We start from the raw sequence: 16,142 nt of genomic DNA on the forward strand, positions 1-16,142 counted from the left end.
ACAGATTACTACATACTAAACAGTTTGCACATACAGTGGCTAAGTGGCCAGTACTTACGCCTAGCAGCACTAGAGTTGTTGGTGTGAATCCCAACAACGGCACTACCCACCTGGAGTTTGCATGTTCTCCCTGTGCTTATGTGGGTTTCCTCTGGGTATTTTAGTTTCCTCTCACACTCAAAAAAGACATGCCAGTAGATATAAAGTGGAACTCCGCTGATCTGCTTCCTCGGGTACCCGTTTGACGTGTAACTTTCCCCACTTCCTGGGAGACAGCGTTGCGGCGCTGTCCCTCGGAAGTTTGGTCGCCTCCTTTTTCCTCCTCCGCCGCCGGGCCAATTACAAAGTGTAGCGCACTTTGCGCATGCGCAGTAGGGACTACAGCAGTGAAGCCGGAAGGCCTCACTGCCGGGTTCCCTAACTCTGGATGGTGGCGGCGGCGGCACCAGAGAGCCAAAACGTAAAACGGCTTCGGATGCTGACATCGCGGACTCCCTGGACAGGTAAGTTCTACTATTTAAAAGTCAGAAGCTACATTATTTGTAGCTGCTGACTTAATTTTTTGAAGGGGAGCGGAACTCCGCTTTAATTGGCTCCTGTCTAAATTGGCCACAGTATGTGCCTGTAGGAATGGGAGGTAGGGACCTTATATTGTAAGCTCCTTGAGGGCATGGACTGATGTACAAGCTGTACACACTACTTTACATTGTAGCAAAGTGTAATTTCTTCAGTGTTGTCACATGAAAAGATATAATAAAATATTTACAAAAATGTGAGGGGTGTACTCACTTTTGTGAGATACTGTATATAAGCACAGCCACCAAACCGGAGGACTGGTAAACTGTAATAGATATTTTGGGTTTTAGGTTTAGTTATATTCTAAACTATACCAAGAGCACAAAATTAAAGAGGTTGTAAACTTGCAATTTTTTTTTTCACCCTGCAAGAGAAAGACAATGAACTAGTATGCATCGCATATTAGCTCATTATGCAATACTTACCTTAGAACGAGCCCCCGCCGTGCCGCTCACTCACCTCTATGACAGGCGACATGTCCAGTGGCCCGTCTTCCGGTGACGTCACTCCCGCGCACGAGAGCCGACAGTCACGGCACGGGACTCTGAAGGAACGGCACGAGCGGCCGTTCCTTTAGAGCGCATGCGCCAGTGACGTCACTGGTTGCATGTAAGGTAAATATCTCCTAAACGGTACATGTTTAGGAGATATTTACAGCAGGGCTTGACAAATTTTCCTGAAATCTAGGAGCCAGCTAAAAAAGTTAGGAGCCAGTTTTTTTTTTTTTTAAACTAACAACCAAGCTTTAAGAAAACGGATACTAAATTTACACATAAATACGACTAGAACCCCACTCTCCTCTATAGCGCAATTGAATGAAAACAGACTGTCTGTCTCTTTCCATCCGATGCCATCTGATCCGATCCATGGGATGGATAGAAAATAGAACCACCATCCGTCTGCTTTTGGCGGACAGGATCAGATGGCGGCAGATTACTGCTCCATAGAGGAGAATGAAGGGTCCGATCAGGTCTGCCGGAAAAACTGACAGGCGGACCTGATCAGACAGCCCGTGTGAAAGGGGCCTTCGGCTGCGGCATGGCGATGAGGAAAAAAAAAAAAAGATTATTTTTATATATATATTTTTTTTTTTAATAATTGGAAAAAAAATATATTTTTTTAATAATTAAAAAAAAAAAGAAAAAAATATTTAGTTTTTACATTTAAAAAAATAAATTAAATTAATAAATAACCACACTCCCTGTCAAAGGTAACTAACTGGACAGGGAGATGGCATTGTGAACAAACAGGCAGTGGAAACAGTAATTACAACAGTCATTACTCCCGGCCACCACAAGAGGGCGCCAGTTCCCCATTGGAATCCTCTCATCTCAAGTAGGCCGAAAAGCCGGGGCCTCAATTTTCGGACGGCCCGGAAGTCCAAGCACTCCGTGCGCGGAAGTCCGTGCAAAAATGACAGGACACCTTCTGCAGGGCACCCCAGGCGCCAGGTCGCTAATCCTAGTCGCAAATGCGACCTGGCGCCCGGGTTTTGTCGAGGCCTGATTTACAGTACCTATAGGTAAGCCTTATCATAGGCTTACCTATAGGTACAAGTTGTAGAGGAGGGTTTACTTCCTCTAAGTCTATTAAGAAGAATTATACGCAAAATTCCCCCCACCACCAATTTTGAACAGAGTAAAGGAGGGTTATAACTAGGGATGCACCGAAATTTCGGCCACCGAAATTATCGGCCGAAAATGAGCCTCTCTCATTTCGGCCGATAATGGGTTAACAGTGCCGAAAATAAAAATGGCCGCCGTGGGGAAGGAGGAGGGCGCAGCGCAGCGCAGGGCAGGGCAGGTTTCAAAAGTCCCGCCTCTGGCCGGCCGTCCGCCTCTTAATAATGTCCCTACTACTCTGTGCATTATGAATGGACATACTAGGCGGGGGGCGGGGCGAGCGGCCGCTATAGAGAGAACTATTGTGATCCTTCACTGTCAGCTCCTCACGTCTATGTATGAATGAGAACTGAACTGAGCTGACACCGGACGGGGGGGCGGGCGGAGCGGCCGCTATTAGCTGTGACTATGTGAGAGCTTCACTTCCCTGACAGGCACGTATCTCCGCTGACAAGGAAGAGAAGCTCTCACATAGTCACAGCTAATAGCGGCCGCTCCGCCCGCCCCCCCGCCCGGTGTCAGCTCAGTTCAGTTCTCATTCATACATAGACGTGAGGAGCTGACAGTGAAGGATCACAATAGTTCTCTCTATAGCGGCCGCTCGCCCCGCCCCCCGCCTAGTATGTCCATTCATAATGCACAGAGTAGTAGGGACATCATTGAGAGGCGGTGCCGCCGGCCAGAGGCGGGACTTTTGAATGCAGGAGAGGACACCCGAGGAGGAGGACGCTGAGGCAGTGGGGGAGGGGGGAGGGGAGCTGAGGCAGCTTACCAATGCTATTAGTATTATGAGGCATGAGGGGTTAATGTATTGTCACTGCTGGTCACTCATCTATTAGTGACTGACCAGTGGCAGTTAATTAACCCCTTTTGTGCTGCATTAGTGCAACCAGTGTCAGTGTTAATTAACACTGGTTGCACTAATGCAGCACAAAGGGGTTAATTACCTGCCACTGGTCAGTCACTAATAGATGAGTGACCAGCAGTGACAATACATTAACCCCTCATGCCTCATAATACAAATACCATTGGTAATTAAATTAACCTCTTGCCAACCCATCACAGTACATATACTGTGACAGGGTGGCAGCGACAGGTTTAGGTGTACGTCGCTGCCTGTTTTTGGTTTATGTCCCTGTTCTATCCATTTCAAATTTTTTTGGGGGAAAAAGTCATTTTCGGTTTCGGTTTCGGTTTCCGGCCAAGGGCATCCTGCATTTTCGGTTTCGGTTTCGGCCCAAAATTTTCATTTCGGTGCATCCCTAGTTATAACTCCTTTTAGATTTTTTTTTTCACCATCTATGTTCACCTGCAAAGATTTCTCTATTCGTCCTGTCCTACAGCCAAACAGGAAGGGAGAGGAAATCACTGCAAATTAAGGGAATTCCTTAGAGATCCCCCAGGCACCAGAACCAGCATCCCTATTGGCAGACTTACCCTTGATTACTTTTCTAGGGACAACTAAAAACATGGGGATTTTATTTACTTTCAGTTTTAATGATGGTAAAAAAGAGAAAGAGGGTGAATTTCCTTAAAGCTGAGCTTTCTGCCCATTTGCCCCCTCCACTGCCACATTTGGAACTTTTTTTTGGGGGGGGGGGAGGTACTTGGTTTTGACAAGTACACGCTCCCACTTCGGGCTCAGAATGCCACAGCGAACTGAGACAGAGGTTTGCCACCCACTCCCCCTCCCGCAGTCTTCTGGTACACATCACAGGTCCCAGAAGACTGCAGGATCATTCACAATGCACGGCACGACTTGCGCATGCAAAGTAGGAAACCGGCTGTATAAACGCAAGGCTTCACTTCTCATTACCCTTACTTCAGACAACATCGCCTGGACCTGAAGCAAACTAAAGAATCAATTCAGGTGAGGACATGGTTGGATCCCTGGACAGGCAAGTGTCCTTATACTAAGTCAGCAGCTACAGTATTTTTTTTTTGGGGGGGAAACCTAAAGCTCCTCTTTAACAGGGGCACAGACCACAATAAAAACTGACAGATTTTACACTATTCAAAACTGAAAAACGTTTTGCCTTTAGTTATACTTTAGAGATAATAAACCCAAAAGCAAAAACGGAATTTTTGTAAAATCTTACCGTAAAATTCATTTTTCTGAGTCCCCCGACAGTCGCCGCCCATTCACACAGTCTTCACTTAAAATGGCGGACCGGCGGTGTTTAACCGCGCAGCAGCCGCCGCATGTGTCTGCACCTCCAATGCACCCAAGGTGACCTTTAGGAGAGGGACCCCCAAAACAAACTAAAGGTCACCTTGGGTGCATTGGAGGTGCAGACACATGCAGTGGCCGCTGCGGGGCTAAACACTGCCGGTCCGCCATTTTAAGTGAAGACTGAATGGGCGGCGACTGTCGGAGGACGCAAGAGAAAATAGTTTTACAATTTGTAGATTTCCAATCCTTCGCTTTGGTGGCTACATTTTTTTTTTTTTTTTTAAGGGCCCTTTCACACTGCAGTTTTTCAAGCGCTTTTGCGTAAATAAGAGCAAAAAAACAAAAAAAACACACATGCTGCAAAAACGTTTCCTTAATGCAGGGCTTGACAAAATTTGCTAGAAATCTAGGAGCAGCTAAAAAAAGTTAGGAGCCAGTACTTTTTTTTGCTCATGCCGAATGGCAGGCTTCTGTAGGACCGGCTACCATACACACAGGCCAAATGGCAGCCAGTTTTTAATGCACCGGCTGATGTTGTCCGGCATTTCATGTGTACTTGGCTTGATGGTGTGATAGGCAGTGGCTCACTAGGGAAGGACAGTGCAGCAAGTTGGAGGCACTAGGAGATCCAGTAACTCATGCCACCTTAGACCCCTTTCACACATGCACCTCGGCTAAGCCACTATTTCTCTGCCAATCCCCACTGAGCAGGTGGATGACAGATCTTGTCCGCTCCGTTATGCAGAGCAAACATGGACACAGTACCGCTCTCCTCTATGGGGCAGTCGGAGGGTAATAATGGACTGTTTGTCCATTTTGACCTGATTTGATCCGTCAAGTAGTACCAGCATCTGTTTTTGGCCGACAGGATCGGATGGCGGCGGTTGTCAGCAGGCATCCGCCACTCCATAGAGGAGACTGGAGGGTCTGATCAGGCCCGCCTGAAAAACTGACGGATGGACCTGATCAGACAGCCCGTGTGAAAGGGGCCTTCGGCTGTGTGGCAGGACAGAGAAAGAATAAAAAAAAATAATTTTAATGGGGTAAAAAGATAAATAAAATAAAAAACAAAAAATTTCCATCTTTGTGGGGTTGTATATGGAGCTGAGGCTGTTCCGACCAGCTGCGCAACAAACTCCCTGTCCACTCATCGGTAAGGACAGGGCACCAAATTAAGCCCTCAACCTCTTCTCCAAGCAGTGAGAACAGGCAGGGGAAACCCTCAGCGCCGCCAGTGACTACTTGTTGCAGTCCCGCCACCACAAGAGGGCGCCAGTTCCCTGATGGAAGTGTCTCCCAACAGCAGGCTGTAAAGCCACGGCCTCAATTACCGGCCGGCGCAGCATCTTAGTCCGCGCACCCCCACGTGGGGGCCGCAGTGTCGCCCAGGAGTCAGGAAGCTAATTCTAGTTGTCAATGCGACCTGGCACCTGTCGAGCCCTGCATTAACGCATAGGCGTTTTACTGGCAGTTTTGAAGCGAACGAGTGTGGAAGTCCCTAAGAATCCTTTCACACTGGTGCCTCCGTTTTGCTGGATCCACTTGCTTCACTCATCCCTGCTGAGCAGGGGGATGACAGGTCCATCTCTGCTCACTGTAAACACAGCACCATTTTCCTCTATGGCCGCCTTTCTGATCCATCAGATGAATGAAAAATAGGACCACCCTCCGTCTGGATTTTGCAGACAGGATCGCGGAGGTCAACGGACAGGTCACGGCTGCCATGCCCTGCTCCATAGGGGAGACTGGAGCGTCCAATCAGGTCCACCTGAAAAATGGACAGGCAGACCTGATCGAACAGTCTGTGTGAAAAGGGACTAAAGCTTTTATTCCTTTATTTTCACCTGGTTATCTCAACAGTAAGGCCCCTTTCACACAGGCTTTCCAATCGTCATGTTTTTCAGGCAGACCAGATCGGATGCTCCATGCAGCCCTATGGAGCGGCAGATGTCAGCAGAGATATCTCCGCTGACACCCGCTGCCATCTGATCCTGTCCCTGAAATCCGGACAGATGGAAACCCTATTTCATCCGTCTGGAGGATCGGATGAGAACGGACAGACGGTCCGTTCTTATCCGATCTCCCCATAGAGGAGAGCAGGGCTCTGACAGCTCTGTCTCTGCACACAGAGCAGAGACTGAGCTGTCATCTGCCTGCTCAGCGGCAATCAGCGGATCAATCCGCTGCTGAGCAGAACTGACTGTCGGGCGCGTACCGCCTGTGTGATAGGAGCCTAACACACTTCCTGTCAAGGTGCCATCACTCTGGATGAATTTGTAAACCTTTGGATAGCAGCATCTGGGGGAGGGTAGTGTTAGTCTGGCCATAGACTGAGCACTTTTCTTCAACCACAGGTTGCAGGAAAGAAAATCTCTTGTTTACCCCCATCAACAGTGCTGAAAGGGAAATCTCTCCCATGGAGCCAATGTGTTCTCCTGCCAGGGGAATCCATCCCTGCTGAGAGAACACAATGGTTGTCGCTAGCAGCTATAACAGCTGCTAGCAAAAAAATTGCATGTAAAACCGAACAGGCTTGTGGAACCCAAGTTGATTGATCAATTTGATTCCAATAATTTGGAAGCTATACAAGGTTTGAATCCCAGCGAGTTCCTTCTGAGCCAGCCGAGAGTCAGTCTATAGCCCTGCTTAGGACTAGCAGAATTATTACAGCCATACATGTATCGAAATTCGGCCAGTTCAGCAGGGACAGGCCAAATTTCAATCCTTCTATAGGCACCGTGGTTGTACAGAAGTCAATTTTCCAATGAACTTCACAATGTACAACCACCCTATCAGATAAGATAGATTGTTTTCTATGTGCCCTGTTCACACCAGTGTTAATTTTGGCAGCACATTTCAATTTAGTTTTAGTCTTAGTCTTAGGACTAAAATGGCATTTTAGTCCCATTTTAGTCTTCTGCAAGTGTTTTAGTCGTATTTAGTTGACTAAAACTCCAGTACATTTTAGTCAACTAAAACGTCCTACATTTTAGTCGAATAAAACTCATTTTAGTCATCTATAATCGAATGGGTGTAGTTCAATTGTAATTTGTAATGCATTATTTAAGCATTTCTCTACAATTTCCAAACTCATTATATACTACTGCTGGTCCTGGAGTGAAACATCTAATATGTTATTATTTATGGTATTAAGCTTTGAGCATGCACCAGTGTTAATTTTGGCAGCAAATTTCGATTTAGTTTTAGTTCTAGTCTTTTGACTAAAATGCCATTTTAGTTTTAGTCGTATTTTAGTCTTAAGACTAAAATGGCATTTTAGTTTTAGTCATATTTTAGTCATCTGAATTGTTTTAGTCGTATTTTAGTCGACTAAAATTGTGTTAATTTAGTCGACGAAAACGTTTTAGTCGGTTTTAGTCGACGAAATTAACACTGGTTCACACCACAATGTTGATGTCATGTATGCATTTTTGGGAGCAAGTAGCTTTTTCTGCTGGTATCCCCTCCAGCAACCTCCTGGGACAAATGACAAGTCCCATGAGAATGTGGGATCACTGAGAAAAGCACATCTTGCACACACTGTGGGAAGCCAGCTGTAGATCATCAGGAAGTCACTGGGACTTAAATACCAAGCTTGGAAAAGCTCAAAGCCGGGGACTGAGCTCCCGAGATGCTCAGCTAGAGGTGCGCAGGCTGCCAAGGAGGCCATCCGAAGCACTGCATATATAAAGTTAAGGTACCACTCTCCCAACCAGCCACCATAGAACAAACATCAGATCCGCTTCAGCCTGTAAGTCTCCACCAAAGGCCACTGTGGAGACTTACAGGCTGAAGCTGATCAGAGGTCTATAACTACAGTGGCTGGTTGGGAGAGCGGCGTCTTATTCATTTTCTATATGAACTACTAGGAAGTCAAAGGCATCTTCCCACAAGCAGCGACGGTGATCACAGCGCAGGACTTCTAGGATGGTAAAGATTGTGTATATTAAAAAAGTTAGCAGCTACAGGATTTGCAGCTGCTGACTTTTTTTATTTATGGACCAGAGCTCCTCTTTAAAGCAGAGCTTCACCCATAAAAACTTGATACATGTTCTTTAGCAAGGAACATACATACTAATTTAATAACAGTTTCAAAAAACAGATATCAATCTCTGCATTCCAGGAATGTAACTGTCACATTTGCTTTTGTCTGCAACCAAACTGTCAAATCATCAAATGGCTGGTATCATAATTGATCACGTGCAGAATCATGGCAGTTGCAGATCAAACAGAAGCAGCTTCCTTTGCTGCAAAGAATATGGAGGGTTCCGCTTTAGGCTACGTTTACATGTGAGCGTAGCGGATAGCGGGCAGAAACACCGCGATTCTGCCCACGATCCGGAAATCATTGCAAATCGCGGGACGCCTGTGCGATGCCCGTGATTTGCAATGGCACCCCAAACGCTGTGCGATGTTGCCGCAATTTCCACCTGTCGAATCATGGTAACATCGCGCAAACCGAATCGCATGACGCACAAAAGAAGCACTTGTAGCCTATGTTACCGGAGCCCTGTGTTCATTACTGACAGAACAGCGGTCTGCCATGTTTACAACGGCAGACCGCCGTTCTGTCTCCACGGGGAGCGATCGCAGGATCGCCGGACCTGCTGATTGGTTCCCCCTGTGGCCAATGGGCGTGTGCGCCCCTACTTGCGGTTCCGCGAAGCGACGTGTAGTTATGTTTGTTTCGTGGGACAGAGCCGACCAGCTGCAGTACCGTTGGCGGTCAGCAAGTGGTGATACAGTATAGCCATATTTTTAATATTTTGCATAGCTATACCTGTTAACCACTTTACCACCGGAGGACTTTGCTGTCTTACGTCCAGGCCACTTTTTGCGATTCGGCACTGTGCGACTTTGACAATTGCGTGCGGTCGTGCGATGCCGTACCTAAACAAAATTTACGTCCTTTTTTTCCCACAAACAGAGCTTTCTTTTGGTGGTATTTGATCACCTGTGCGATTTTTACTTTTTGCGCTATAAACAAAAAAAAAGGCGTAAATTTTGAAAAAAATAACAATATTTTTCACATTTTTTTATATGAAATTCCCCCCCAAGAAAAAAATGTAAAAATCCAATTTTTTTTAAATTTTTGGCCAATTTGTTTTCTGCTACCAATGTTTGGTACAAAAAAAAAAAAAAAAAAAAAATCACAATAAGCGTATTTTGATTGGTTTGCGCAAAAGTTATTGCGTTTACTAAGGGAAAGATTTGTCATTTTTGGCGTGTTTTTTTTTTTTTTTTTTTTAACGAGTAATGGCGGCAATCTGCGATTTTTTTGCGGGACTTCGACATTGCGGCGGACAGATCGGACCCTTGACTGACATTTTTGGGGGTACCAGTTAGGGCTGCCACGACACGTCGACTACAAAAAATCGTCTACGCGTGACGTCACACGCCCCCTGGCCGGCCACCGCGCCGCTTGAAATTCCCCCGCCGGGCTCCGTCCACACCGATTCCCGGAGACAAGACCGTCCACACCGATGCCGGAGACAAGAGGTGAGCGCTGACCGTCTCCAGCACCCCTGTACTCCGCCACAGCTTCTGCCGCAACGCCATCCTCCCCGATCACCCAGCTACTTAAGAGATGTCACATGTGCGGCACTACACCGGCTTGTACTGTACTGTGGCGGCTTGTAATGGCCTGTACTAGGTGGGAGGGCTTACTGGGGGGGGTCTGTACTGGGAGGGGGCTTACTAAGTGGTCTGTACAGTACAGACCACTTAGTAAGCCCCCCTCCCAGTACAGACCCCTCAGTAAGCCCTCCCACCTAGTACAGACCCCTTAGTAAGCCCCCCCTCCCAGTGCAGACCCCTCAGTACGCCCTCCCACCTAGTACAGTCTGTACTAGGTGGGAGGGCGTACTGAGGGGTCTGCACCGGGAGGGGGGGGCTTACTAAGGGGTTTGTACTAGGTTGGAGGGCTTACTGAGTGGTCTGTACTAGTGTACTGGGAGGGGGGCTTACTAAGTGGTCTGTACAGTACAGACCACTTAGTAAGCCCCCCTTCCAGTACAGACCCCTCAGTAAGCCCTCCCACCTAGTACAGTATGTACTAGGTGGGAGGGCTTACTGAGGGGTCTGCACTGGGAGGGGGGGGGGGCTTACTAAGTGGTCTGTACTAGGTGGAAGGGCTTACTGAGGGGTCTGCACTGGGAGGGGGGCTTACTAAGTGGTCTGTACTAGGTGGGAGGGCTTACTGAGGGGTCTGTACTGGGAGGGGGCTAACTGAGGGGTCTGTATTAATTAGCTAATCAAAAAAACACTCAATTAAGCAAAAAAAATAAAATAAATCTATAGATTAGTCGACAGACAAATTAATCGTTAGTTGCAGCCCTAGTACCAGTGACATTACTGCAGTAATCAGTGCTATATATATATATATATATATATGCACTGTTACTGTAAAAATGACACTGGCAGGGAAGGGGTTAATTTTATTGGAGAGGGAGGGGTTAATGTATGCCTGGTGCTTACTAACGTGTGTGGGGGGAGGTGACTGAGTGACACAGGGACAGATCGCAGGTTCAGCTATGCTGAACCCTGCAATCTGACCCTGCCTGTCACTTAGGAGATCCGCCCGCTTGTGTTTACACAAGCAAGCGGATCTCCACACTCGATTCCCAGCGATCGCCGCTGCTCCTCCCCTGGCCCGACTCCCGCTGTGACTGAAGGTCTACGTCGCCAGACGATAACGAACCACTTTGCCGCAGTAGAGCTCTAGTGAGCAGTCGGTAAGTGGTTAAAGGGGCCAGCATGAAGTGATCTAGCAGGACTTCATTTTCTCACTAAAGTTCCACTTTAAAGTGATTGCAAAGCTTAAAGTGGAGGTCCACCCAAAAGGGGAAGCTCTGCTTGTCTGCCCCACCCCACAACGCTGTCACATTTGGCACCTTGTAAGGGGGAGTGGGTACCTAGTTTTGACAGGTACCTGCTCCCACTTCTGCCCCCTCTCCATCCCCTGCAGTAAGCTTATTCACAAAGTGCAGTGTGCTTTGCGCGTTGTAAAACTGGCTGTTAAGCCGCAAAGCGTTACTGAGGCTTTTCCTTCGTCAAGATGGCGGCACCAACACCCGATAGCTAATTGAAAAATCGGCTTATGTAGGTACACTGCTGGACTCCTGGACAGGTAGGTCCCATAATATTAAAAGGTCAGAAACTACAGTATTTGTAGCTGCTCCTCTTTAATTTTGTTTTGAAAACCTAATAACTTAAAGAGGAAGTAAACCGTTCCCTGCAACTTGTACCTATAGGTAAGCCGATGATGGCTTACCTATAGGTACTGTAAATATCTCCTAAACATGTACCGTTTAGGAGATATTTACCTTAAATGCAGCCAGTGACATCACTGGCGCATTCGCTCTAAAGGAACGGCCGCCGGTGCCGTTCCTTCAGAGACCCGTGCCGTGACCCACGGCTCCCGCACGCATGCGTGGGAGTGACGTAATCGCGGGTCCAGCTAATCAGATGGCCGGATGCATGTCACCCATGAGAGGGGTGAGCGGTCGGCGCTTCGTTCTAAGATAAATATTTCATAATGAGCTAGTAAGCGATGCATACTAGCTCATTATGTGTTTATTCTTTCAGGTGTACTTTTTTTTAAAAATAAAAAAAAATTCTGAAGTTTACAAGCTCTTTAAGAAATGTGTTACAGTTACCTGCTCTGTGCAATGGTTTTACATGGAGCAGCCCAGTCTTCTTCTGGGGTCCCCCGTCAGCGCTCCTGGCTCCTCTTCTCAATGCGCCTCCATAGGAAGCTGCTTTCCTGCAGGTGTGCTCCTGAGCCAAGGGGTGTGCATCTGTTTACACACCGTGCAGCTCCCAGGAGTTGATTGGCTCCTGCCTGTGTATCCTGTGAGCAGAGAGCTGCTATAGATGGGCACAGTGATGGATAGAAATGGGGCTCAGGCAAGTATAAAGAGGGCAACACATTCAGGGACTATTTTATTGACTTAACCACTTTACCACCGGAGGATTTTCCTGCTAAAAGACCAGGGGTTATTTTGCGATTTTTTACTGCGTGACTTTAACGGACAATCGCGCGGTCGTGCGACGCTGTACCTAAACGAATTTCACGTCCTTTTTTTCCCACAAACAGAGCTTTCTTTTGGTGGTATTTGATCACCTGTGCGATTTTTTGATCACGCGCTATAAACAAAAAAAGAGCGTAATTTTTGCAAAAACAACAATATTTTTCACTTTTTTTTATATGAAATTCCCCCAAAAAAAAATGTAAAAATCAAAATCTTTTAAAATTTTCGGCCAATTTGTTTTACGCTACCTATGTTTGGTAAAAAAAAATCGCAAAAAGCGTATTTTGATTGGTTTGCGCAAAAGTTATCGCGTTTACTAACAAAGGGAAAGATTTTTGTCATTTTTGGTGTTTTTTTTTTTAACGAGTAATGGCGGCGATCTGCGATTTTTTTTGCGGTACTGCGACATTGCGGCGGACAGATCGGACCCTTGACTGACATTTTTGACACTTTTGGGGGTACCAGTGACATTACTGCAGTAATCAGTGCTATATATATGCACTGTTACTGCAAAAATGACACTGGCAGGGAAGGGGTTAACAGTATTGGACAGGGAGGGGTTAAGTGTGTCCTAGGGGCGTGATTCTAACTGTGTAGGGACATGGCTACTAGTGTAAAAACAAAGATCAACAGTTCTACATAGTAGAACTGTTTGATCTTCACTTTTACACAGGGAGAACTGACAGGTGGCTTGTTTACACAAGCCGCTCTGTCTTTCTCCCGCTGTAGCGGCGATCGTAGTGTGACCGGCGGACATCGGGTCCGCCAGTCACACTCCCGCACTCCTCCGTGAACGAGCCGAGGCGGGCGCGCGCCCGCCCGCTATTGGCTCTGGAAGGAGTGACAGGCGAGCGACGTAGACCTACGTCACTCTGCCTGGCCGGGGCCGACTGCCGCAGTAAATATACTGTGCGCAGTCGGCAAGCGGTTAAATACACAAAATGTTCCGGCCTTTTAAACCACTTCACCTTCGGAAGGTTTTACCCCCTTCCTGACCAGCCAATTTTTGCGAAACGGCAAAAAGTTGCTTTAACTGACAATTGCACGGTCCTGTGAAGATGTACCCAAATAAAATTTATGTTTTTTTTTTTCCTGCAAATAGAGCTTCTTTTGGTGTTATTTGATCACTTTTGTGAGTTTTATTTTTTGAGCTATAAACAAAAAAGGACCACAGTTGTGGGAAAAAAAAAAAAAAGTTACTTTCTGCTATAAAACATTCCCAATAACAATTTCTTAAACCACTTAACTACCGCCCACCGCAGATTTACTGCGGCAGGCAGCCGCTCCTGGGCCAACCGACGTACTACTACGTCACTCGCTCCGGAGACTCCAGGGGGCAGGCGGCGCATTCCCGCCCCCGCTCGTCAGTTAGGGAGCCAGTGCGTGTGACCGGCGACTCCGATGGCTGCCGGCCACTCGCGATCTCCCGCAGCTGAGAGAGAAGGACAGACGGCTGATGTAAACACAGCCGTCTGTCATTCTCCCTGAAGTGATCACAGAGGCTATGTGATCCTGCTATATAGGATTGCATGTCTCTGTGATGACTTCACAAGCCATGCCCCCTGAGTTAGAATCACGCCCCTATGGACACATTTAACCCCTTGATTACCCATACTGTTAACCCCTTCCCTGCCAGTGTCATTATTACAGTAATAGTACATATTTTTAGCACTGATTACTGTAGTAATGCCAATGGTACCCCCAAAAGTGTCAGTTAGGGGTCCGATCTGTCTGCCGCAATACCGCAAAAAAAAAAAAAAAAAAAGAAGAAATCGCAGATCATCGCCATTACTATTTAAAAAAAAAAAAGTTTGTGTGTTATAGTCGCCTCTGCGCTCCATAGCAATACGTTTTCATATTTCACCGGAACGCACATAAACCTGTCAAATGCAACTCCTTGCACACCCTAACAACAGGTCAGAAGAAGTATGCTTTTGAAAATAAAAATACAGAAAACCACAAATAAAAATGCGCATAAGCTTGCACAAAACACACCAAGATGCAATGCATCACAGGCGCATTTCTGTAGGTGTTGTAGTGTAAATGACTTTGTGAGCTGCGATGTAAGAGTGTTCGTTTTTGGGTTCATTGCCACTTTAGGTGAAGCAAAACAAAGGCACCATAGAAGCAAGGCGAGCATCTATCTCCCTGATCTCCCCGCACAGCCCGCCGCTCCTCTCCCGCAGGTAGCACGGTGTGCCTGGCTCCGTCACGCAGCAGCCTCTCCCTGCCCCTCCCTCCCTTCCCCAGCACGTGACGCCGCTCGCGGAGCTCTCCTCACACGCTGTAACATTTCTGGAAATTTCCACTCCGCCAGCCACTCGCCAAAACACGGGCGAAGCTCTACGTACTCAGTGAGCGCCCGCTCGGCGCGCCTGTAGGAAAGTTCCCTGAAAGCCTGAGGCCTACTGGGCCCAGACAGAATCAGAGGGGCGCTTCTTCTCCTCCTCCGTCCTTACAGAATCACAGTATGGAAAGGTATAAGCAGCACATGCTCTGATCTCTGCCCCCTTCCATGTCAGGATCACACGTGGAGAGCCCCCCACCAGTGTGGTACACACCCCCTCCGATATACAGTCACGTACACACAAGAAGGGCGAGCTACACACCTTACTGTGGAGAGACGCGCTTCTAGGGAGCTCAATAATCGCATTTCTCATTCTGAGAGGGGGGGTTGCCCTGGGTAACAGCGCCCGCCATCCAATCAGGTGGATTTCACCTTCTGAGGGGTTGCCAGGGGCAACAAGGCCTGCCCTCCGGCAGGATAGCAAATTCTAAGGGGTTGCCAGGGACAACAGCTCCGGCCCGCCACCCAGTCACAGGAGGGTTCCTGATTCTGAGGGGTTGCCAGGAGTAACAAGGCCTGGGCCTCCTCCACCCGATCCCCTCAGTCCACATGTCTGGCCCGGGACTGGAAGGCCGCACTGTGCCCACACAAGGCCTGACAGGAATCAGTCACTTACCGAGAGCGGAGCTGCCTCTTCCTCACAACGATCCAATGAGAGTAATCCAGCACTGAGCTTCACATAGAAATCCCGGTGGGCGGGTGTGGGCCCCCTCGCTCTGTGTAGTAATAGTAGTGATAATCAGGCGGCGGTGTGGCGGGTTTATTGGTGGGGAGATGGATGTAGTCCGCCTTGGTACTCCAATGAATGGGAAGGGGACAGTCTGTGGGCCTAGGCCGGCCTCTCGCCTCACACACACTCACTCACTATAGTAATGAATGGCCAGTAATAATAATAATGTCTCCGGGGGCCCTCAGCACATTGTAGGGGAAGCTTCCCGGGCGGCAGACAATGTTTTCAAGTTACTCGCCGTGGTGGAGGCGCGGCAGAGCGGGCGGGTAAGCTCAAAGAGGCGCTTCTTCTACTCTACTGCCACACACTCGCAACCGGTTGAAACCGGTTCAGACTGGGACATTCCATCTCCGTTTAGTTCTCAAGCCCATGGCGCCGCCGAGCGTTTGGAAACCTGTGTAACTCCGCCTTCCGCCGGCGCTGATTGGCCGGGCGCCTAGTCCAGGTCTAAAACGGTTGGTCGCAGGGGACGCTTGTCAATGTGCTTAAGGTTCACGCCCCCCTCCCCCTGTTTTTCTATTTTTTTTTTCTTATTTGAGCTCATTGCCGCGAAGCGACTACAGGAGAAGCAGAGGGATGACGTACTGGACGGGGCTGCGGGGCTCTGATTGGCTGGAGGGAGATGCCAGTCATGGGGCAAGGTTTGATTGCCGTGGAAACA

The 16,142-nt window shown here is 47.9% G+C and overlaps 1 protein-coding gene across 1 annotated transcript in view; it reads right to left on the bottom strand.

Moving 5' to 3' along the window:
• XPO1 (exportin 1) overlaps positions 1 to 15,882 on the bottom strand; it is a 144,195-nt gene extending 128,313 nt beyond the window's left edge. The window contains exon 1 of the mRNA XM_082249577.1: positions 15,368 to 15,882. The gene's annotated coding sequence lies outside the window, so the exon portion shown is untranslated. The remainder of the gene's footprint in view (positions 1 to 15,367) is intronic.
• Positions 15,883 to 16,142: the final 260 nt, after the last annotated feature.

Source organism: Pelophylax lessonae (assembly GCF_965119305.1).
Source record: "Pelophylax lessonae genome assembly, chromosome: 3".
Classification (NCBI taxonomy): Eukaryota; Metazoa; Chordata; class Amphibia; order Anura; family Ranidae; genus Pelophylax; species Pelophylax lessonae.